This window comes from Globicephala melas, chromosome 15 (genome assembly GCF_963455315.2).
Source record: "Globicephala melas chromosome 15, mGloMel1.2, whole genome shotgun sequence".
Classification (NCBI taxonomy): domain Eukaryota; kingdom Metazoa; phylum Chordata; class Mammalia; order Artiodactyla; family Delphinidae; genus Globicephala; species Globicephala melas.
The window spans coordinates 5,428,145-5,454,128 of record NC_083328.1 but is presented as its reverse complement, the minus strand read 5'-3'; the positions used below and the strand labels follow the sequence as shown (position 1 = coordinate 5,454,128).

Below are 25,984 nucleotides of genomic sequence, written 5' to 3'. Positions count from 1 at the left end.
CTGCCCTTTGGCCTAAACCTTCTAAGCCAGGTTCCTAACTTGTTCAGTCTCTCTTTCTGCAGGAATCACATCAACTCCCTGACTGTTTGGTTGGCCTTCTTTGAGATTCCCTCCAGATCTGTGGCCTTTCTGCCCTGAGTTCCCGCATCCAGAGTGGCGCTGAGCACTTCTGTAAAGGTCAGTGTTGAATCCCATTTCTGCTGGGTGAGTTCGCCTTCCTCCCGTGCTTGACAGATACCGCTCTCCTTTGAGCTCAGAGAGAATCTGCACTGAGAACCAGTCCCACTCTCTCTCTAAGCCTGTTTGACCAACAGTGTGATTGCCTGCAGTAGTTTATATGTGTCTTTTCTTTCTCCACTGAACGTATATTCACATATACGTTCACTCCTTCACTTAGGAGACTGAGCAGGGCACCCCGTGAGGAGCTGGAAATACAGTGATAGATATGACAGTGACGATCATGGTCCTCCCAGGGAGGCCGCGCAGCAAACAATTAGAGCAGTGTATGAACAGCGTGGTTGATGGACAAAGGCAGGAGGATGAGAGGCACAGAAGGGGAACACGCAGCTTACACGGGGCCATCAGGGAAGACTTCTAGAGAGGGTGAGAAGTAGAGAGTGGAGAGAAAGTGTTAGCAGGTAAAAGGTGCTTGAGGGAGGTGTTATGAGGAGGGAGGAGGTGAGGGCAGAAAGGGTATTTTACACACACACACACACACACGCACACACACACACACACACATGCACAGGCCTGGTGCAGCCATGACATTAAAAGACCTTCCTAAGGTCAGAAACAGAACATTCAAGGGACATGTCCAAAGATGAGGCAGAAGTCAGATCATGCAGAAGTCAGATCATGCAGTCTTATGAGCCCTGTTAAGGCAACTGGACTGTATATATATATTTTTTTACATCTTTATTGGGGTATAATTGCTTTACAATGGTGTGTTAGTTTCTGCTTTATAACAAAGTGAATCAGTTATACACATACATATGTTCCCACATCTCCTCCTTCTTGCATCTCCCACCCTCCCTATCCCACCCCTCCAGGCGGTCACAAAACACCGACCTGATCTCCCTGTGCTATGCGGCTGCTTCCCACTAGCTATCTACCTTACGTTTGGTAGTGTATATATGTCCATGCCTCTCTCTCGCTGGACTGTATTTTGAGGGCACTGGGAGGCCGTGAAATGGTTTTAGGCAGGACGGCAATCTTGGGATCAAATCTGCATTTTGGAAAGGTCACTGGCTGCAGCGAGGAGGGAGCCGCCTGGGTGGAGGGAGGTCATGAGGGGCCGTCTGCATTAACAAATGAAGGCGGTGCCACATGTGTGCGCCTCTAGGGGTCCCCCAAGGGCCAACTCGTCACTCAGCTCCTTGGGGAGGTGGCCGTCCTTAGCCCTCAGCCAAGTCCCTGTCTGGGAACCATCCTTAGTTAAAGAGAGATGTCTCACCCAAAGTCACACTGCTCCCCAGGGCAGCCACATCAAACGACTGATTGACGGGACAGTATCAAGGCTCAGGCCCTGTCACCTCAAGGCAGGATGACTCTGAAGGGCCGTCCCAGCTCCAGAGCGCCTGTGGAATCCGCTAAGGCCTTTGTTGCAGCCACATCCCTGTTCAGAGTCCTCATCCTTCCTTCCGCATGGCGTTGGGCCCTAGGGCTCCCCAGGAAACTTCTTGCCTGGACGTCTGAGTCTCAGAGCCTGTTTCCCGGGGAACAGCTGGGATCAGGAGTGGTCCAGGGAAGAAGACTCTAAAATTGGACCTTGGCCCACAGTCCCCCACCAGTTGGCTGGCCTGAGGCTGTGTCGCTGGCGGCGTGGTGCTCTGATGGCCCTGGTGTGCTGTGGTGGGGCAGCTGCGAAAGCTTGTCCCTGGTGAATGGGGCTGGGGTGGGGTGGGGTGTCCTGGCAGGGCCAATAGCTCAGCTTTTGAGAGGTCAAGGGCATGAGGTAATATTACATTATAATGAAATGAATGATCCCAATGAAATGAGATGCTTTTTAATGAGTGCCACTGATGCCTAGGAGAAAGACTATAAAAAGCAAAGTGTGAAATTCAGAGTGCCTTCAAAACAGTTTATAAAGAGACTCTTATCTTCTGCATCCAGAGGCAGGAAAAGTCAGGCCCAGGACTTCACTGTGGGAGTAGCCCCAATGCTTCAGAGCAGAGTGAATTCTCAGCCCCAGCAAATCCTCTGTGTCAACTCAAGACCTGAGCTAGAAGGAGTGGGACCCTGAGGACTGAGATGGGGTCATCTGGGCAGATGCAGTTGAAAGTCTTGAAGCCCCAGACCCCTCGAAACCCCCTGACGCTGCAGCTGTGGCCTACCCCTTTGCTTAGAGGCCAGCTGGGAGACCATGCAGAAGGCTCAGCCTTTCAAGGCAATGTGTATCCCCCTCAGGATATGCCCCCACCTCCCCTCCTGGCACCAGACCAACATCAGGGGCCATGTCCTAACACAACCCAGCTGTGGAAGTACAGGGCGTGCTAAGGGATGAAGGTGATTGTCCCCAGGAGGAAAGAACGATGGGACTGGATCCTGAGGGAGCTGACACAGAGAGGGGGCATAAGAGTGGACGAGGGAGAGTCTGTTGGTGTGAAAGCACTTCTCCTACAGAATCCACTGTGCTTGACACCCTGACAAGGACCCCTGGAGAAGCTGCCAACATGCTAGTAGGGCAGATCTTGGAAGCTTAGAGGAAAGCAAGGGTGCGCATTCAGCAAAGTAGGAATAGCCAAACTGCTACGGCAGATGTGGAAGAAACAACCCAAAGGTACAGAAGTTCACACTGCCCGGTAAACTTCCTGCAGCAGAAACCCAACCTCAGACAAAAAGCTTCAGAGAGCTAAAAAAGTATGTTGATTTTAATAGCTTACAATGAACTTGCTCCACATTTTTGTTTTTGTTTTTGGAAAATTTTTAATTTACGAGAAACTTTGTATCTCAGTTCACTTGAGGAAAAATGCCCCTCAGTTCACTTGAGGAAAAATGCCTTTTGTGGCTCATGATCATTTTGAATATGAAGTATTTACTAAAGGAAATTTTCTTTCCTAAGAGGTCTTAGAATGCAGATTGTTCAATTTTTCTTTTTCAGAGAAAGCTCTCTGCCATATCTTTCTTGGGAACAAATTTGCTCAATTCTTATCTTCCTGGCTGGTGAATAGGTTTACCCTGGATAGCATTACTGCTTGGTTTTCATTATTCTGTTTTCCTGGCTGTGCTGTGTAATTTCTCTCCATGTAATTTTTCTTGGTATGCTGTGTGGATCACATACTAAGCTTGTTTTGAATCATTTGCTATTAGTTAGGCTTCTGGGTAATGTTTTCATTTTACCAATAGTGTTTTAGACCGCATCAAACAATAATATTAACACAACAACACTACAGTGAAAACTAATATGTAATGAGCGCTTAACTCTGTGTCAGGCACTGTTCCCAGGGCTTTCCATAAGTAGCTTATTTCATCCACACAACGGCCTCATCTGTAGAGCCCTATCCCCCTTAAGACCTCGTTAAGATACGTCTCATGACATAAAGTAGACAAATAGGGAAGCTTCATCTCCAGGTTACAGATGGAGGAACTGAGCCACAAAGGCCATCCAACCTGTATTTGAGCCCTTCCCATGATGGGCGACTCAGCCTTTCCCAGGGAGCCCTGGAAAAGGTGGGCTCGGTGTTAACACATCTGAAGGTTTGGGACTTAGAAATCTCGCGGTATCCCCTGCCTGCCCCCAACAAATAATGAGGTAGGCTTTGTGGGGTTGCCAACCAGGGCTTCTAGTCCTGTCCCAGAAACAAGCAACATTTCCCCCGGGACTCAGTCTCTCCATCTATAAAATGAGGGTGTAGACCAGATCAGGAATTGCATTTTGGTGGCCTGAGGGACACTTGGTGCCCACAGATGTGTTTTGTTTAGGCTTCCTGTTTCATTTTGTTTTGATTTGGTTTTTCAGGGTGAGGGGGTGAATTCCTTTAAGAGATGGCCATTTCAGACCCTGCCCCATGACTCCTTACTGTCGGAAACACACGTTTATGTTCTCACCTGGTCCCCATAGACTTTTGAGATTAGAAATTTGAGATTAAATTATCTCTGAGACCCCAGGTCAATCGTGTATATTTCTCCCAGGAATCCCTGAGCCAAGGAGATGCGAGACCCCCAGACTGGGGGGAGGCAGAGTAAATGAGGGAGCAGGAGTGGTTTGCCGACCCTCCACGTTCTTAGTGTCCTGGGATCTTAGATGCTTGGCCGGCCTTGCCCAGTGCTGCCCACTCCACAGCACCAAGGAGGACAATGCAGCGGTGTGTTCCAGCTGGGAGGCTGGAGGTGGGTGCGATGCTCTGCTCTCATTCACGGGACACGAGCCATGGGTGGGATGCTTGCTGCGGGAGGGAGACGTCAGCAACGAGCAGAAACGAGTGCCCGTACTTTCTGGCAGCGCCCACAGTTGCGGGGGTACCTGCACCAGGGCACGTGGGAGCTGCCTGGGCACGTGGGAGCCACCTGCAGTCTTCAAACCACATGAAGCTGTGGAAACCGTTCCACTGGATGCCGACCAGCCTCGCCTGCGTAGTGTCAACCTTGACGGATCCAGCTCACCTCTCTCTTTTGCTGTCTGTGGTTGTCATAGTTACGAGGTTTCATTGCCCCTGATTCCTCCTCTTCATGGCGGAGGGGCTCAAACCCACTTCTTACCAGGGCCCAGAAACCCATCGCCAACTGCATATGTTGAGGTCACCCTGAGATTGCGTTGGTAACACCAGTTTGGCTCCCAAACTTCCTGGAGCATAGGAAGGGCCCAGTTTCTTCAACGTGTGTGAACGACCTTGACTTTCTTGTAGTCTCTTTTCACTTACTTATTCCATGCCCAGCTCTGTGACTGACACAATCAGGGCTGGTATTATCTCTCAAGCAATATGACATTTCGAAACATACAGGCATCAGGTGGACTGAGATAATGTCAGGGAAGCTCAATAGGGTTCCTCTCAGGCCCTAATGAGAAATACAAAGGAGCAAATTATGGAGACTTTCTATAGAGCCTTTTGGTGAGTGCAGGAAGGGAGAGGGGGTGAAAAAAAGAATCCTATCAGTAATAAGGGCCTTTTTGAGAGGAACTAGTGTTATTCATCTGCTCTTGAATCCAGATTGAGTTCCGTAGGGAGAGAACGCTCTTCTCTCTTGGTGGATTTCTCAACATGAGCTTTGGGAAAACATTTCAAGCCGAAGAGAGAATCAGATCAGCAAATGACAGTGTGTATATATACCCCTGGCAGAGAAGCCCATAAATGAATTCTGTTCCTTTGTTTTGGCTCTCAGCTAGAACACCATGTTTAATGTTTTTAATAGCATTATTTAAGCTCTACCAACATTTGACAAGCTAGTCTTAAGGCCGGAACTTTTTTTAAATTGTTCATTTCCACAGAATTCCTCTGACATACAATTGTACCTCAATTGTACAAAGGTACAGTTGTATATAGGGGAAGCTGAGTCCTAAAGAAACAGTGCATAAGCTGATTTAAAAAAAAACAAATTGTGTATTTTTATATTATTGTGACATAAAATACTTGAGAGCCAAGGGTCCTTGACAGGCTGTTTTATTCTTTTCTTGTAAACCTTGTAGCACTGAGCATTATGCCTTATACGTACATAGTAGGCAGTTGGTGGATGTAACTTGAATTGAGTTTATCAAATATTTATTGTCTTCTACATTTAATGATATAGTTTTGCTAGAGTAGGAGTCCTACTCTAATAGCTTTATTCCAATTCAAGTTTTGCAGGGTAGACTTAATTTGCTTAATTTATCGCAAATAGCTTGAAAAATTATAAAATATTTTGTCATTAACATAAGTCATTGTGAACTAGACTGAGGCCGAACATTTTTCTTACGTAGTGCAGTTCATATGCAGTTTAAAGTTAAGTTGGCAGAATCCTTAAAGAGATTTTTATAAAACGGCTTTCTCCTTGATTATCGAATAGCATTAGTCTGATCCTTTGGAGTCCCAGCCATCTTAGAGCTCAAAATAAGCTTGTGAACACTGCAAAGCAAAAGAAGGAAAAAAAAAAAAAGAAAGAAAGAAAGAAAAGAAAAGAAGCTCACTGTCTAGCCAGCTGCGTAAAGAGGAAATCCATTTCCACTTCTCTGCGTCTGATTGAACCTTTGTGAACTGCCAGTGCCACACACCCTGGAGGAACCGGATTAAAGACCTACAGGAGATGTATTATGGATCTTCTTAGACAGGTGCTCTTCACACCTCTGCAGTGTGTCTAAGGCTCGCTTCACAAAGACTTGGAGGGAGCTCTGCCCTTCCTAAAGCACACGAAGTAAAATAAACCCAGAGCTAAAAAATGAGATGTTCAGGTTCAAACTCAGAATTGTGTGAATGACGGACACAAGGGAGATAGCAAGTCTCTTTTTATTAAAATCCTGTGTGAGGGCTTCCCTGGTGGCGCAGTGTTTGGGAGTCCGCCTGCCGATGCAGGGGACGCAGGTTCATGCCCCGGTCCAGGAAGATCCCACATGCCACGGAGCGGCTGGGCCCATGAGCCATGGCCGCTGAGCCTGCGCGTCCGGAGCCTGTGCTCCGCAACGGGAGAGGCCACAACAGTGAGAGGCCCACGTACCGCAAAAAAAACCCCCAAAAAACAAAAACTCCTGTGTATTTGGCATTCACCATATTCAGCAGAGATCATCATCGTTCACTCACTCATTTGTTCATTCATTCATTCAGCCCATTTCGGTGGAGCACCTGCTCTGTGCATGCTAGGAGTGTGAGCGATCTCTTACAGGGCTGTTGAAATGACTCCCCAGCCTGCAAGTTACGAGAGGCCCTGTAGGTGTAAATACTGTGTGGACCCACCTCAGTGATTTACACGTTGTATATTTGGAAATATAAAGTCCTTAATTCAGTTTGCCCAGTCGTCCCACAGACTTTAAGTGAGGGATGTGTTAGCCAAAGTAAAATCGCACTTGGACTAAAAATATTTGTGATTCAAACTCTTTTTGAAAATCTTAAAATTCCAGAAGGAAACTTATGTACTGAATTGTGTCCTCCAAATTCATACATTGAAGACCTAATCCCTAATATGACTGTATTTGGAGATAGGGCCTTTACAGAGGTAATAAGGTTATAAGAGGTCATAAGTGTAGGACCCTAATCTGATAGGACCAGTGACCTTATAAGAAGAGGAAGAGACACCAGAGATCTCTGTCTCTCTCACCAAAGATCTCTCTTTGTAAGGGCACAGAGAAGGCGGCCATCTCCAAGCCAGAACGATAGGCCTTACCAGAAACCAACCCAATGGCACCTTGATCTTGGAATTCTAGCTTCCAAAACTGTGAGAAAACAAATTTCTGTTGTTTAAGCCACCCAGTCTGTGATATTTTATGGCAGCCCTAGCAGACTAATGCAGAAACATTGCCAAAATCCACTAAACTGTTTTCACAGGATCATGGCATTTAGTATATCACTGAGCACACAGAGTAGACAATAAGCATTTGCCAAGTGAGTGGTGAAGAGAGAACTCAGGGGACACCTGATCCATGAGGTCATGCCGTGGACTGGGAGACGGGACCAGTTACCAAGTGATGGACCTTTATGCTTCCTCTCCGCTGTCTGGAAACTGCCGTTGCTCATCTAATTTAGACCATCTCTGCTTTATGGGAGGACTCTGAAAAGGTTGGATGATGATCCTAAAACACCTTAAACTTGAAAATTAAAAAAATGAAACACTTGATCTTTAGCTCCACACACTCTCCCCTACCTATTTCCTCCTTTTGCTGAAGAGTAAAGGGCAGAAGGACAAGTCAGGGTCACTTGCACTTTTTGACCTGTGTGTTCATGGAAACCCCCTCTTACAGGAAGATGCTCGGTCAGTTCTTTGGTGCCACATGAGTTATAGATAACAATCTCTTTGGATATCAAGAGAAGGCCTGCGTCAGGCAAAACTGTAAAGAAGGATTTGCTTGTTTTCAGTGTGTCTTCTCTTTCCGACCCCCCAAAATGTGCCAACTGCTCCCAGGTTACCTGGATGCTCCCCAGCACATTCATCTGACAAAATAATCTTCAGTAAAGTCTTAGGGATTAAGCTTTAATAATACCTTCCATACTATAGGTTGGGTTTGACAAAGTTTACACACAGAAGCTATTTCTTTCTTTTTAGGTTTCATGCCTAAAATTTGGGTCACTTCCAACAGATAAATAATGGTGCTTAAGCTAGAGACATGGTCCAAATGGCCAGAATTTCTGAATAAAAAGTTATCACACAAAAAAATCCCCAAATTAGCATGCTTTTCCACCCAATTGAGTTGTTTCTACTAAAACAGAATTTATTAAAATGATCAGTCTATTCACTAATAATAATGTTACTAATATTAGCATAGTTTACCTTTGGAAGGATGGTATATAATTCAGAGCATAATTTGGGAAAATACAAAAACCTTATTCAGTGACTATTTACTAACTCTACCATCTGGTTTTATTGCAAATTTGAGAAGAATAACATAATCTAACTCAGCCAGTTGGAATATGATTGGAGGAAATGTGGAATTTTTCATACTTCCGTAGGTTTTGGAATCCCTGAAGCCTGTCTTTTACTACACATTTAGCTGCTTTGCCCCACCCTTACTTTTTCACTTGGGCTTAACTCTCTCCCTTTTAATCCCAGGAGGCATCATTGCCTTTCCCCCAGACAGCTGGTCTCTAGTTTTCATAAAATTTCAAACCATACCTTTAATTATTTTATAGAGCTAAAATGTCATATTTTAAATATATTTAACTGACTTCCAGTTAAAAATGGCAGAGTACAGACAATTTTTACTCTACCCCCTTTACTTAAGACCTACCAAAGCAACAATAACCAAAAACTGAGGGGGAGTGGACATAATATGTAATGAAACAAGGAAGCAGCTACCAACCCACAGACTATGGGAGTTACCCCTGCCAGACACTGTGACATTGGACTCAGATGCAGGACCTGCTTGAGTAGGCAGGTTACAGGTGTCCTCAAGGATACAGGTCATACACCTGTAAATAAATAAATAGATTTCTTTACTATTAAAAAAATAAAGGTAAATTTATCATATTCAAGAATAAACTCCAACTGGATCAGCTATCTAAATGTAGAAAAGAAAACCCTACAAGTACTAAAATAAAACATGAGTGGATTCCTTGAACCTGGATGTAGGGAAAGGCTTTTAACTATGATTGAAAACTTAGATGCAATAAAAGAAAAAATTAATAAATTAAACTACATGAAAGACTTCTCCATATACACAAAGTCAAAAGACAACTAGTAACCTTGGAAAATTATTTCAACATATATTACAGATAGTGAGTTAATATACCTGATATATAAACAACTTTTTAAAACAGAGAGGAGAAAAGATTTTAAAAAACTGCAAAAGAAAAATGGGCAAAAGACATGAACAGACAATTCACAGAAAAAAAAAAGTATAAAAACGGTCCTTAGATGTAGAAAAATATGTTCAACCTCACTCATGATGAGACATGCACGTTAAAACTACATTGAGATACAATTTCTCATCTATTGAATTAGGAAAAATTAAGAGCATGACACCACACCGTGTTGGAGTGACTGCAGAGAAACCTGTACTCTTAACAGATTACTGATGAGAGTACAAATCATTACAGCCCATATAGAGGAATTTGACTTGCCAGCAAAACTACATATGCTTTTACCTTTTGACCCAGCAATTCCACTTCTGAGAATGTTCCCTGAAGACACACCTCCAACAATAAAAAATATTGGAAGCAGCCTACTGCACATACACAGCAGAGTGATGGAATGTACTCCATTGTGTGTACGTTCACACAATGGAGTACTTTGAAGTTATACTAGAAGAAGAGGAAGAAGAAAGAAGTGGAAGAACTCTATGACTTGATGGGGAGTGATTTCTAGGATATATATATTTTTTAATTTATTTATTTTATTTATATTTATTTTTGGCTGCATTGGGCCTTTGTTGCTGCTCACGGGCTTTCTCTAGTTGCAGCAAGCGGGAGCTACTCTTTGTTGTGGTGCACGGGCTTCTCATTGCAGTGGCTTCTCTTGTCGCAGAACACGGGCTCTAAGCGTGAGGGCTTCAGGAGTTGTGGCACGCAGGCTCAGTAGTTGTGGCTCGTGGGCTCTAGAGCGCAGGCTCAGTAGTTGTGGCGCACGGGCTTAGTTGCTCCGCGGCATATGGGATCTTCCTGGACCAGGGCTCGAATCTGTGTCCCCTACATTGGCAGGTGGATTCTTAAGCCACTGCGCCACCAGGGAAGTCCCTAGGATATATTTTTAAGTGAAAAAAAGTAAAGTGCAAAAGAGCATCTATAGTGAGCTATCTTTTTTTGTGTAAAGAAAAGCATAAATTAGAAAATATGCATCTATTTGCTCATTTGACCAAAGAGAAATGCAGGAAAGATAAATTAGAGGTTAATGAGATTGGTTACCTACAGGGTATGAATGGAAATGGAATGAATAGGATAGAGGGATGAGAGGGAGACTGACACTTTTCTGTAAACTTTTTGTACAGTCCTGACTTTGGAACCATGTTAATATTTCACAAAGAAAGAAAGAAGGGCTTCCCTGGTGGCCTAATTGTTAAGAATCCACCTGTCAATGCAGGGGAAATGGGTTGGAGCCCTGGTCCGGGAAGATCCTGCATGCCGTGAAGCAGCTAAGCCCGTGCGCCACAACTACTGAGCCTGTGCTCTAGAGCCTGTGAGCCACAACTACTGAGCCGGCGTGCCACAACTACTGAAGCCCATGTGCCTAGAGCCTGTGCTCCACAACAAGAGAAGCCACTGCAATGAGAAGCCCGTGCACCACAACGAAGAGTAGCTCCCGCTTGCTGCAACTAGAGAAAGCCCACGCACAGCAACGAAGACCCAACACAGCCAAAAATATATAAGTAAAATAAACTTATTTAAAAAAAAAAAAGAATGAAGAAAGGCAGGAAGCAAGAAATAAAATCAATAAGGCTGGGGGAGGAATTGAATACAAACAAAAAACAAACTTAACCGTAATTCAAATGAATAACAGAACCACACTGAAATGGAGGAGAAAGAACCTACCCAATTAACTTTTGAACACAGTATTTGGACTATATACCCTCTGGCTAAAAACAAAAAGCTGGAAATAAATATTTAACACTAATAGGCTTCTCAGAGACATGAGCTAGCAATTGTGAAATTACTTTCTGAAAATTCTAGGATTGAGCTAATAAGTACATTTACTGTGGTTAATAGAAGTCATGTTTCTCACTGTCAGAAGAAGGAGTTACAGATATGGAACGAGGGAAGGATAGAATGAGCCTTATGATATTGTGTTGAAAATTGGAAGTAACAGGGTGAGCTCGTGGGTTTTAGTCTAGCTAGATATAGAAACGGATATAGATTGTGAGGGTAAGTATACATATGCATGCATGTATGTATATGCATAAGAATATTCATACATCTATCTCCCAGTTCTGTCTGCAGAGAGTAGTACTGCCACCTCATTAGCAATGAACACACCTAGTATGTAGATCTTGGCTTCTAAATACTATTTTCCACCAAAAGGAACCAGGGCTCTTTGGAGAAATAGCTGACTCCAGGCAGGGAAAGGGAAAATACAGGATAAACCTGGACTATCTTGTGGCAAAAAGGAAAGAAAACAGCAGTAAAGAAATGCTCAAAGAATTATGAGAGTATGTAGAAAGGACATAGTAGCCAGCTTGAAAGTGTTCCCGCTGGCAAAATAAGGAACGATTAGAGCATCAAAATAAATGATGACAGCAAAGATTTATAACCTATTGAACCCATGAGTCCACATTGATGTAAATAAATAAGCAGGGGAAGAGAAAGTTCTCCCTTTTATATATTTGAGTTTTTTTAATGTTTATATGTTGCTTTTTTAGCAGCTGTATTGAGGCATAATTCAGAAAGCATACAATTCACCCATTTAGAGTAAATGGTTTTAATATAGTCATAGAGCTGTGCAGCCATCACCATGTCTAATGTTAGAACATTCTTATCACCCCAGAAAAAAGCCTTGTACCCGTTAGCAGCCACTCCCTGGTTCTCCTCACCCCACCCGCAACCCCAGGCAACCACAAATCTACTTTCTGTCTCTGTAGATCTGCCTACTCTGAATATCTCATGTGAATAGACCACAATACGTGGTTTTTTCACACTGGCTTCTCTCACTTCATGTTTTCAGAGTTCATCCATGTTGTAGCATGTATCGTTATTTCATTCTTTTTGTTTTTTTTTTTGCGGTACGCGGGCCTCTCACCGTTGTGGCCTCTCCCGTTGCGGAGCACAGGCTCCGGACGCGCAGGCCCAGCGGCCATGGCTCACGGGCCCAGCCGCTCCGCGGCATGTGGGATCCTCCCGGACCGGGGCACGAACCCGTGTCCCCTGCATCGGCAGGCGAACTCCCAACCACTGCACCACCAGGGAAGCCCTTCATTCTTTTTTATTGCCAATATTATTTCATTGTGTGGACATAACATATTTGTTTATCCATTCGTCAGTTGATGGGCTTGTGGATTGTTTCTACTATTATATTTAGCTATTATGAATAATTCTGCTATGAGCATTCATGTGCCAATTTTTATATGGATATATGTTTTTATTTCTCTTGGATGGATTTCTCTAGGAGTGAATTTGTTGGGTCATGTGGTAACACCATGTTTAGCAGTTTGAGGAACTGATAGCTTTCCCACTTTTACATTTTGCATTTTCAATTCCCACCAGCAATGTGTGAATGTTCCAGTTTCTCCTCATCCTGTTATTACCTGTCTTTTTTATGATAGCTGTCCTACTGGGTGTGAAATTATATCTCATTGTGGTTTTGACTTGCATTTCACCAGTGACTAGTGATGTTGATCATCTATTCATATACTTATTGTCCATTTGTATGTCTTATTTGGAGGAATGCCTATCCAGATCCTTTGCACATTTTTATTGGGCTAGTGATCCTTTTATTATTGAGTTGTAGGAATTCTTTATATATCCTGAATACAAGTAACTTATCAGATATATGATTTGCAAATATTTTCTCCCATTCTGTTGGTTGTCTTTTTACTCTCTTGAAGGCATCATTTGTAGCACAAATGTTTTTAATTTTGATGAAGTCCAATTATCTATATTTTCTTTTGTTCCTTGTGTTTTTGGTGCATATCTAAGAAACCATTGCCTAACCCAAGGTCATGAAGATTTACTCCTATGTTTCTTTCTACTGGTTTTATAGTTTTAGCTCATACATTTAGGTCTTTGATCCATTTTTTTTAGTATGGTATGGTGTAGAGATCTAACTTCTTTTACATATGGATATCCAGTTGTTCCAGCACCGTTTTTTGAAAAGATTATTCTTTCCCCATTGAATTGTTTTGGCACCCTTGCCAAAAATCAAGTGACCATAAATTTAAAAGTTTATTTCTGGACTTTCAATTCTGGTCCATTGATCTATATATTTATCCTTATGCCAGCACCATGCTGTCTTGATTAATGTGGCTTTGAAGTAAGTTTTAAAATCAGAAAGTGTGAGTCCTCCAAATTCATTCTTTTTTTTTTCAAGATTGTTTTGGCTTCTCTGGGTCCCTTGCATTTCCCTATCAAATGTAGAGTCAGCTTGTTAACTTCTCCCCCTACCCCCCACCCCGCCAAAAACAAAAGCCAGCTGGGATTCTGGTAGACATTGCATTGAATCTGTTGATCAGTTTGGGGAAGTATTACCATCTTAAAAATACTGAGTTTTCTGACTCATGAACATGGAATGTCTTTTTGTTTATTTAGATCTTCTTTAATTTCAGAAAGCTCGTTCTTACTGTAGAAAGTCAACTAATAATTGCAGAAGGAATGATGCTATTAAAAGAGTGTCATTTGGTAGCCAACCTAGTAATAATTTGGGTAAGAATCATCAATGCATGCTAAATCTAGTGGGTGAAAATTTGAGGAGTAACAGGATATTTACACAATCTCAAAGTATCTCCTCAAAATATACTTATTAATTACAGAGGATGAAATAGTACCTTTACAGTGGAGAAATGCTGTAGGTACCGCCTTAAGCTCACTTTCTCATTTAATCCTCATGCCAGAATCCTTTAATAGAGAAACCATCATCAAGCCTATTTGACACATTAGGCAACTAAGGCCTACCAAGACAAAAGTAACTTACATAAGATTACACAGCTAATAATTGGTTAAGATTTTATGATTCCAGGCCTGTGTTCTTAATTGCAGTGTTATACTGAACATTTTATTCCTGCCAACACATCTATTGAGTCAATAATTTACTTGAGTGGAGAAATGTCAGTATTGTTCTGATTGAATGTCTCTTGTGTACCAATAAAAGTCACATGTAATGACTCTTTATGCAAATGTCCCCCTTGGACTGTTAGGGGGGAAAGAGCATCTCTTTTGAGAAATTTGCCTGTATTGTCTTATCAGACAATGAGAATTATACAACTCATTTACCTTTTTTTTTTCTCTGCCAGGGAACTTATGCTAAAATAAATGCTCAAACAGAGTAACTCCTTTGGGTGGCTCGCAAAGTCCATTTTGGTGGAGCTGTATTGTTTTATTAGTTGTCCTATTGTGTTTATTTTTGTAAGCAACCTCAAATCCTATTTGAAAGTCAGTGGGACATAAAGGACAAGTTAGTTAATGTGAATATGCTAAATACTGTTGAATTGTACACTTTAAATGGGTGAATTGTATGGTCTCAACTCAACAATTTTTTTTAAGTAAATTAGTTAATGAAATTTAAATATACAAAGGTAAGTGGGTTGTAGAGCTGTCAGAGAAGTCCTTGCATTGGGAGAGGAGGCACATACCCTCTGAAGATCAGGGAGGGCTGAATGATAAGAAGTGAAAGGCAGGTCCTTGCTAACAGGGAAATTCAGCAACTAGCTGAGTGTGAAGACTGACCGCTGTGTACGTGGACTAGAAGGAGAGTTGTCTGGTCTGTGGGCTCAGGTCATGAACCTTGACCTGAGCCTTGAAGAAAAGGCTGAGTGGTGGGGTGAGCAAGGCCTCACATATTAGGGAGCTGACCCTCCAAGCCAGGGGTTGCAAACTGGCAACTGTCATGGCACATCCAGATCACAGCTTGTTTTCTCTGACCCACACAGTTTTGTGACAAAATTTTAAATTAGTTGTCAGCATTACAAATTGGAAAATTCATTCAAAAATCCAGATTTCCTGCTTATTTAGGAAAATCAGAAAACCTGTCCACATGGTCTTTATTCTCACTTGACAAGGGTAACCTGGAGTTGAGAAAGAGTTGTTCACTGTGGCCAGGCCTCTGTGGGCTCCTGGTCAGTCCCACCTGCCTCACTTAATCACGCTTCCTGCCTTGTCCCAGTAGGCATTTGAGTGTGTGACTGTACCCTAGGCAAGGGACCGCTGTTGACATTTTATGAGGAATGGAGGGATATGTTGATGCTTTCTGTTTTATGATTCTGAGTCATAGGATGGACTGAAGGGGAGATAGAGTACTGTAAGCAGAGAAATAAGTAGGAATCCAGAGTAGGGATGGAAAGAAAAATATTTGGGGAAAGAATAGGCAGGAACCCAGAAGTGGCTGAAATCAGGAGATAGAAGTTTCTCTATTCACAAAGCAATCTCAGAGTTGCTGGAGAGAAGACATTTGGGGGTTCATTAGCTGGGCACTTGGGGACGTAGTACTGTGTGCCAGCTGCCTTTCATTGGGCAAAGATCAGTGCTTTCCCACCCCTCCTTTCTCATCCCTCAGGTATATCAGGAAACCAGGCTCCTGCCATGTCACCTCCAGTGGGCTCACCTTGAATGGCTGAGATATGGGCTTAACCCAAGTATTGGGTTGGCCAAAAGGTTCATTCGGTTTTTTCCATAAGATGGCTCTAGTAGCACTTAGTTTCTTTACCTTCATTCAAAACAATTTGTTAGATTGTATGTGACAGCTGTCATATCAGTGTACATTTTAAAAAAGACATCAAAATCGGTGAATTTCTTTGTAGCCATTTTAATATTAAAGATGGAAGAAAAGAAGCAACATTTTCGGCATATTATACTTTATTATTTCAATAAAGGTAAAAACATAACCGAAATGCAAAAAAAAGATTTGTGCAGTGTATGGAGAAGGTGCTGTGACTGATTGAACATGTCAAAAGTGGTCTGCGAAATTTCATGCTGGAGATTTCTCACTGGATGATGCTCCATGGTCGGGTAGACCAGTTGAAGTTGATAGCGATCAAATCGAGACATTAATTGAGAACAATCAATGTTATACCACGCAGGAGATAGCCGACATACTCAAAATATCCAAATCCAGCGTTGAACATCATTTGCACCAGTTTGGTTATGTTAATTGCTTTGATGTTTGGGTTCCACATAAGTTAAGCAAAAAAAAAAAAAAAACCTTCTTGACCGTATTTCCACATGCGATTCTCTACTTAAACGTAACGAAAACGGTCTGGTTTTTTGTGTGTGTGTGGTACGCGGGCCTCTCACTGTTGTAGCCTCTCCCGTTGCGGAGCACAGGCTTCGGACACGCAGGCTCAGCAGCCACGGCTCAGGGGCCCAGCTGCTCTGCAGCATGTGGGATCTTCCCGGACTGGGGCACGAACCCGCGTCTCCTGCATCGGCAGGTGGACTCTCAACCACTGCGCCACCAGGGAAGCCCTCGTCCATTTTTGAAACAAATTGTGATGGACGATGAAAAGTGGATAATGTACAATAATGTAGAATGGAAGAGATCATGGGGCAAGCAAAATGAACCACCACCAACCACACCAAAGGCCGGTCTTCATCCAAAGAAGGTGATGTTGTGTATATGGTGAGATTGGAAGGGAGTCCTCTATTATGAGCTCCTTCTGGAAAACCAAATGATAAATTCCAACAAGTACTGCTGCCAATTAGACCAACTGAAAGCAGCACTCGACGAAAAGCATCCGGAATTAGTCAACAGAAAATGCATAATTTTCCATCAGGAAAATGCAAGACCGCATATTTCTTTGATGACCAGGCAAAAAGTGTTTCAGCTTGGCTGGGAAGTTCTGATTCATCTGCCGTATTCCCCAGAATACCTTCAGATTTCCACTTATTTTGGTCTTTACAAAATTCTCTTAATGGAAAAAATTTAAATTCCCTGGAAAACTGTAAAAGACATCTGGAAAAGTTCTTTGCTCAAAAAGAGAAAAAGTTTTGGGAAGATGGAATTATGAAGTTGCCTAAAATATGGCAGAAGGTAGTGGAACAAAAGGGTGAATATGTTTTTCAATAAAATTCTTGGTGAAAATGAAAAATGTGTCTTTTATTTTTACTTAAAAACCGAAGGCACTTTTTGGGCAACCCAGTAAATGGTTCTGCCTTTGTCTAAATGAATCGCTACACCTGTTAACTAATTGAGTCAAGCCTTTCTGCCTCATGTGATTTAGCAACATCCCTCATCCTTGTCCTGAATTACTGTGCCCTGGGTCTACTGAAGAATGGAACCCTCAGGCATTCTGCTTCTCCATTAGTGAAAAATCTCTCTGATTCCACTCAGGTTCCTTCACTGCTTCTCTTGTTCCTTCCCGTTCAAAATGTACAAACTGGAATTCTGTTTCTGCCTTGGATGCAGAAAGCCAGAAAGAATGTCACTCCTGCCCTAACAACAAGAGAATCATAACTTTTCTTGAACCCATCAGAAAACTTAGGTTGCTGGGCAACTGAGCAGTCTGAAATCTAAGGAAAGATGGGCCCTTCCAAGGAAAAATGGGATACAAGCACTGAATCAACTGTGGTAGAGCACAGGAGGAAAAGGCCAGGTGCCATACAAATGGGTAAGAAGAATTCAGGTAAACTTTTTTAACAAACCTCTAAAAACCAAGAGAAGGCTTGTATTAGAGTATAGAACCATGGGTGCAAACTCCCACTTGCAAGCTCTATTCCACAGACCTCCACTGGAAGCTCACACAAAAGATTGGACACAGATTGGAAAACTAGAGCAAGCCTCACAGGCATGGAGCACTGCCACTGTGGCAGAGGCATAAAGATCAGTGCTCAGGACTCTTAGGTACTTTGGAATAAAGGCCTTGTGCTGCTAGGGGATGGGCAGAAAACTCTATCATCACCAGAACATAGGCAAAGACCTATTGCAGGTGGCAGAAGGGTAAAAGAATAAAAATCTACCCCTGGGAGAAGGTCAAGAAATCATTCTGAGCCCAGAATCTTATACTAATACCATTAGATGTCTCCTACGGCTGCTAAAGGAAGAGGAAGCTCTCTCCCTCAAAAGACCCACTAAAGATACAAGGCAGAGCTTGGCTGCCATAGGAAGGTGGGCTGGATCACTGAAAAAGCTCCAGCCCCAAGACCCAGGGATACAAGGCCTACCTAGGATTGAAGCTGGACCAGGAAGCAGAAAATATTTTTGTCCACCACCCCAAGACTAGCAAACAGTAAGTGGCAGTGACAGCAGTCTACTGCAGGGGGAGAGGCAAGAACACGGAAACCCTCTCTGAGGTGCAGACACATAAGGAAGGCTGGAAGCTGAGCGTGTCACAGGAACATGGAGGAAAAATCTTTCAGCATCCAGCTACCACCCTAAGCACAAGCCACCTCCAGAAAAATGTGAAACAGGTAGTACACTGAAGATAACTACAGTGACAGCAAAACCCAAACCCAGTTTCATTCCTGATGAGATTGGCTCAACCCCCACACCAGCAACCAAGCAGAAGAAAAGGCTTGTGCTTTCAGGCATAAGTATTTATTTCAGTCTCTGCTGTTCTACACAGCATGTCTGACATTCAATCAAAAATGACAAGACACACAAAAAGCAAGTGGAAACACCCACTGTCAAGAGACATAGTAATCAAAAGAACCAGACACAGAGATGACCCAGATGCTAGAATTCTGAGACAGAGATTTTAAAATAACTGTGGTTAATCTATACTCTGGTAGAAAAGGTAAATAGCATTCATGAACAAATGAGAAATTTTAGCAGAGAGATGGTGGAAACTATAAGAAAGAGTCAACTCTAAATGTTAGGGGAAAATTTAAAGCAGTAGTAAAGAGGAGAAGAATGCCTTCAAAGGGCTCATCTGAATACTAGACAGTGCTGAGTAAAGGAAAGTGAACTTTTAAGGGAGGTCAATGGAAATTACCCAAACTGAAACACAAAGAAAAGAGTAAAATTAAAAATAAAAGAGTAAAAAATATTTTAAAGGACAGAGCATCCAATTGGTTTTGGACAATAATGAAAGGTCTAACATAAGTGTAATTGGAATCTCAGAAGGAAAAGAGAGACAGTGAGGCAGAACAGATATTTGTGGAGATAATGGCCAATAATTTTACAAAAAGAAAATAACATCAAATTACAAACCCAAGAAGATCAGAGAACCACATGAGAATAAATAGCCCACCCACAAAATACTAGCAAACAAAAAACTCAGACACATCCTATTTAAATTTCTGAGAACCAGTGTTCAAGAGAGAATCTTGAAGGCTAGAGGAAAACAGACATCATATACAGAAGCATAAATATAATAATTATAGAAGACTTCTCAACAGAAACTATGTAAGCCAGAAGATAATGGAGTGACACCTTTAAAGTACTGAGAGAAAAAAAACTGTTACCCCAGAATTATATCTTTTAAAAATAAACATAAAGACTCTTCCAGACAAATAAAAGCAGAGAGTATTCATTATCTGCATATCTATAATACAAGAAATATTAGGGCTTCCCTGGTGGCGCAGTGGTTGGGAGTCCGCCTGCCGATGCAGGGGACGCGGGTTCGTGCCCTGGTCCGGGAGGATCCCACATGCCGCGGAGCGGCTGCGCCCGTGAACCATGGCCGCTGAGCCTGCGCATCCGGAGCCTGTGCTCCGCAACGGGAGAGGCCACAACAGGGAGAGGCTCGCGTACTGCAAAAAAAAAAAAAAAAATTAAAGAAAATCCTTTAGGCAGAAGAAATAGGATATCAGACAGAAATTTGAATCTACACAAAGATATTAAGATCTCCAAAAATAGTTTAAGACAAGGTAAATGTTTTAAACACTTTTTTCTTATTTTAAATTGTTCTAAGAGATAACTGACTATACAAAGTAAAAATATATTGTGATAAAGGACTTGTATGTAGAAGATATAAAGAACACTAAAGAACTCAAGAAAACCCAAACAATCCGGTTTTTTTTTTGTTTTGTTTTTTTTGCATGTATGTATGCGGGCCTCTCACTGCTATGGCCTCTCCCTGCATAGGGACAAATCCTCCCTGCATAGACTCTGAACCATTCTGGATGGGAAAGGACTGAAAGCAGAGCAATTCAACCAGAAAGTATCGAGTACCTTCTGTTGATAAGACCAGTCAAGACAGTGTAGGGGGAGACAGGCTAATATTTACTCAGCACCTTTCTGTTTTTATCTGAGTTCACTGCAGGTTGTCATCCACGCAAAAATTTTAAAGAGCTTTTCCTACCAAACCACCCATCTTTGGCCCTTAGTGGGAGGGACACAGTCTTGTTGCAGGGCTGCCTGGATGGCAGTTCTGCCACTGAATACAAGGTGGAGCCTTCTCAGTGGCTTCACAAACCAGGCAAACCACATCCACTTCTTTCCCCAGTGCACAGCATTATAACATTTTTAAGTGTGTGGAATTTGGTTAAAATGGAGTTCGAGGACTTGAAGGGGTAGAGTGGGAAGAAGGAGGCATTGGAAGTCAGGTGGGGCACAGATCAAGACAGGACAGGCCTGGAGGACAGTGATGGGGTGGTGGCACATGTCCTTCCCCCCCCCCCCACCCTTGTCAGGCAGAGAATGTCCCATTTGCCATGGAATCTAATCAGTACCGCTCAATGGGCTCCAGGCTCTCAGCCACAGCTAAGGACTTGCCAACTACAGCCCAGCCCAAAATGGGCACCAGATTTCTTTCTTCATCATTGGTGCAGACCTGCCTTGCAGGCCCAGATATGCCTCACCAGAGGGTCAGCTCAGGGGCCTGGTCTGTCTTGTTTATCACTGTCCTGCCAAGGCCCAGCACAGTGCCCAGCCATGCTCAGGAAATGCTTGTTGAAGGCGTGAATGAATAGATTGGTTTCTCTAGACAGAATCATCTCTGGAAGCAGCTTGGACGGCCAGAGGCCAAGGGTAGACAGGCAGAGGCCTTGGCTCATAGAAGTATCTGACCCTCTTTGCAAGTCCTACATGTTGAGTCCGACATGGCTCACAGAGCCTAAGCCCCTCCCTCATGCCACGTGGATCTTTATTGAGACAGGGAAGTTGGGGGAAGTGACCAGGCTCAGTGGAGACAATTTTCCCCTGAGGTCGGGTCTGCCCAGTCTCTTCTGTTCCAAGAAGGGAGAAGGAAGAGCAGGACTGATGCCCTGTCCAGGGGCCGGGAGCCAGCCCAGGGGCTGCTGGGCATTGCTTACTGGCTCGCACCTCAGGGACAGCCGTGGTCACTGGGGACACACCATTGCCAGAGAAGCAAGCCACACAGCAGTGCACCCAGAGCTGAGGCTGACAGCCAGGCAGACACAGGGACGAGCAGAGATCAGTCAGGCCAAGCAAAGCTGGTGGGATGCAGTGAGGTCAGTGCTGGCCTGCCTGCCCTCCCCGAGCTCCAGACAAGATGTTCCTCCGGCTAGGGGCTGCAGCCACTGGAGTGGGCCCAGGTTCTCGGGGCAGCAGGATCATACCAGGCCCCTGGAATCTTGGTCTGCTTGCCTGGCCTGCCTGAAGGGCCCTGGACTATGGTGCAAGGAGCCAAGGTCTGTGCCTTGTCATTGCCCACCCCTCAGAGCATTCATACCACAGCCAGGCATTTGGACCCTCCATGATGCACAGGCCTGACTGCCCAGCTTCAAGTCTCCCGTAGTCTCAGCTTGTGTCCTGTCCACTAGCCACAGAGGTCGGCTTGCCTTGCTGTTCCCCAAACTCATTCTGCACACACATCCTGCCGCTGGCCATGCTACTGCCTATACCATTCTCTCCATCTGCAGTTCCCACCACGCCCATCTTTGCATCACAAAATTCTACCCCTCCTCCAAAGCTCATCTTGGATGGCGCATCCCCCACAAAGCTTTTCTGATCCTGTCAACACAGCGGTCATCAACTGGCAATGGGGTGAGACCAGGGATTGTTACCATGATTATACACCACCCTCCAACCCCCCTCATTAGGACCCTGCCACTGGGAATGATGAGATTTTATATCATATGATACATCCCCCTCCCTGAATTGAGAGCCACTGCTGTAATCAGGCATGATTATCTCATCTTGGTGATGCTACCTGGTGTTACAGTGATTTGTGAACTTGTCTTTGAAGAGTGTCTCTGGCTGCTAGGCTGTATGGCTTGAGGAAGGCTGGCTGGCTATCAAGCCACAAGGAGGCTCCATGGACATGGCCTCAGGGCCTTCACCAGGGTGCAGTGTTCAGTCACACACAGCAGCCCCACACGAGGAACTTTGCCGGGGTCTCAGAGGGAATCAGCCTCAAGCCTGCCTCTCTTAACCACTCACAAGACTGATGTGGAAAGCCAACATGATAATTAATGAGGAGAAATCAAACTAATAAAATTAACATGGACCCAACAAGCTCCTTCTCTCTGATTGGCACACTGTATAGGAAGCTAAACTATAAGTAGAAGGTGGCTTAGTGAGCAGAAATGAGCAATTATGCCACTTCTGAGATTAGAGCATTTACCCACATTGGGCTCTATGTATCAGTCGGGTTTCCAGAATGGTGATGCTGCGTAACAAACCTAACAGCTTAGTGACCTACAGCAAGTGTTAATTTTCTATTCACATGTTTGCAGGTGGACTCCATAGGCTCTATTTCAGGCTGCAGGTTGGGTTCAGGTCAGCTCCATGTGTGTCTCATTCTGGGACCCAGACTGAAAGGGTTTACTAGGGGAAACTCTTCTCCTGGCAAATGGCAGGAGCATAAGAGGCAGGCAAACCATGCAAGGGTGTTGAAAGCCCTGCTCATATCACGTCCACTAGCATTCCATTGGCTGAAGCAAGCCAAGGCCAAAGGCAGCCAGTGGGGAGTAGATTCCCTCTCAGGGAAGCCACAGCAAGGGCAGAAAAGGAAGGAAGAATTCTGTACAAATAATGCTACCTGCCACCCACAGGTAGCCCAGGAAGTGCCTCTGTGCCACGAGAACACCCCTGCACTGGGGACTAGACCAGGGTGCCACCGAATCTCCAGGCAGTGCCGGGACAGGTTGGGGAGCGGATCCTCTCCAGTGACTTTCCTTCTGCTCAACACAATATTTCTTTATAGAAGTTAAGCATTAAATTCAATTACAGTCCTGCTGACTGAGGACTCTCTCTTAAGGTGACTTTGCCTCCTCAGCTCTGATGCAGGAGGTCTCGAGTCTATAATTTAGCCCTCCAAGGTGAATCGTCTTTCCCTTACTATCCTGTTCTTTTGGGATGCTTCACTACTGCCCCGCTAGCTCCTCCATGAGGCGGCTACTCCTCGAGGGCAGGGACCATGTATTATTTATTCATCTTAGAATCTTCTATGGTCTGAATGGTTGTGTTCCCCCCCACCCAAATTCATATGTTGAAACCTACCACCAAAGGTGATGGCATTAGAAGGTGGAGCCTTTAGGAGGTGATTAGGTCAGGAGGACAGAGCCCTCAGACATGGGATTCGTGCCCTAATAAAAGAGACCCAAAGAGCACCCTAGCCCCTTCCACCAAGTGAGGTCCCGGGAGTAGGCGCCGTCTGTGAACGAGGGAACTCTCACTAAATACCAGATGTCTTGGCACCGAGATCCTGGACTTCCCAGCTTCCAGAACTGTAAGAAAGATATGTTTGTTGTTCATAAGCCACCCAGTCTATGGTATCTTGTTATAACAGCCCAAATGCACTAAGACAGAATTTTTCCAGTGATCTCAACACACTATGTGGAACTGAGTATTGGCTTCCAGGAGCTTAAGGAAAAGTAATGTGACAGCACCCGTTTTCATTGTCTGTGTCCCCACAAAGCGCCATGAGAAGGACGATGTCTTGATCACCAGGGTATCTGCAGTGCCTAGAACGGTGCTTGTCTCAGCGAGAAGTTTAATAAATACCTGTGAATGAGTGGATTCTTGCTCTGCTCCTCCCATTGTCAGTGACAGCGACTTCCCCACTCCTCTCTGCCTCTCAGCCTGACAGTCGGAAAATTCTCAAGGGCATCTCCTATACCATTGTCCCTGCCGTGACTCTGCCAAATGGGCACTTCTCACAGGAGGACAGAACAGGACTTTTCTCTTCCCAACACCTTTTTCCATTGTTTTCCCTTTTGCCTCCCTCAGGCTCAACAATGGCTGATTCAAGGCCATGAGTCATGCTGGCTCTGAGCGTGAATTCATGGGGGCCGTTATGCGGACATCACAAGGATCACACCCACTGACCAGGCGGTGCTTTCTCTATTTGCTTGGAGACCAGCAAAGAAACGGCCTCCTGGCTGCCTAGGTGCCAGAATTCCCGCCCCAGCCCCCACCTTCCCCAGCTGATTGCCTAGCCAGCCCCTGCCTTCCTCCCACGGCACATCCTCGACCCCTGCTCCCAGCCTTGGTGCACCACCCTGATCGGGCACGCCACCCGAGGAGGCTGTTGTGTCCTGTTCATCTGTGCAGACAGCGCTGTTTCTGTGAGCAGGCACTGTGCCTGTTGCCCGAGCACCATTCAGAAGCGAACACTTGACCCTCCACTGACTGTTCTGTTCAGCTTTTACTCATTTTTTTTGCTACACATTCAATAAGCGAGCAAAATGTGCCCTCTTCATCTCCAAATCACTGATGGGGAGGGGACAGGGAGATCCATCCTGCTGCAGTGCCGTTTCCTTTCCTGTTTCTGTTTCTGAGGTTAATTGGTGTCCGCCAGGGTCTGCTAGAGCATTTTTAACAGCATTTTACAGGTTGGGGGCATTTTTTGATAATAGGAATCAGACAGAAATGTGAAACAACTTTCATCTCCTGGGGGGGGCCCTTGGGGACTCAGCTCCTCCTTCAGCAAAGCGGCCAAGTGGACCACATTGTGTGGTCCCCATGCGTCGGCCGAGTGGCCTGGTTCCTGCCATCAAGTTGTTCACAGTCTTTGGCTATGAGAAGGACAGGGACTGCCCCCAGGTGGGAGTACCTGACGAAGCCCCAGAGGAAGCAGGAGGTTCCTGGGCGTTTCCATCTCACTTTTTCAGGAAGGTAGAAGAATCCTAACTCAGATCAGGAATGGCTGCCAGAGCACGCTCGGGCCTCTAGTGACTGGGAAGGGAGGAGAAGATGGCGTTGGGGCATCAGAAGCAGTCTCTGTTCCTCTTGGACTCTCCCCACTCCTTTCTTCTTCCCAAAGGTGCCATTGACACAGCACAGTGGACAGCAGCTAAAAACAATATGGCAAGTGTAAGAGCACTTTACAGCTTCTGATTTCACATCTGATATCTTATTTAATCCTCACTACCCTTTTACATAGGTGCCATCACTGTGCCCATTTTATAGATGAGAAAACCGAGGCTCATTGAGGGTAAAGGATCTGTCTAAGGCTAATGAGCAGTGAAGTCTAGACCCAGTTTTGTCTTGGGTCAGCCTGTCCCATGTGGATCATTTCCATTGTCCCTCATGGGGGAGGGAGGGTGATGCTGTGACCATGAGGCTATGCTCATCCACAGCCCCTCTGGGGAGGCTCCTCCTAGCCGTGAGCTGAGGGGCACACACCATTGATGCCACCATCATCCTGGAGGAGGAAGCCATACCAGGCGTGCTTGAGAACGAAGGCCTCAGCTTCTCAGGACAGGGAGGCATCCCTGGGCCTTCTGTGAAGCATGTTCAGGCTGGTTGCCAAGGGCACAGCTGATTCTTCTGCTCTGGCAGCTCATTAATCCCCATTAACTTGGCTACCTGGGAAGTGTGCCCCCAGCCTCCCACCAGAGTAGCCCACTCTACCTCACCCAAAGTTTTTCCTTATTTCCAAATTAATCCACATCCCGCCACTGCTGCAGTAATTGGGGGCAAACACTTCAAAACCTTACACTGTGTG

At 44.6% G+C, this 25,984-nt stretch overlaps 1 long non-coding RNA gene across 2 annotated transcripts in view; it reads left to right on the top strand.

The window, feature by feature from the left end:
• LOC115846804 (uncharacterized) overlaps positions 1–25,984 on the top strand; it is a 119,789-nt gene that overhangs the window by 19,765 nt on the left and 74,040 nt on the right. For both annotated transcript variants that reach the window (XR_009559124.1, XR_009559123.1), the window contains exon 2: positions 63–177. This is a non-coding gene — a long non-coding RNA (uncharacterized lncRNA). The remainder of the gene's footprint in view (positions 1–62; positions 178–25,984) is intronic.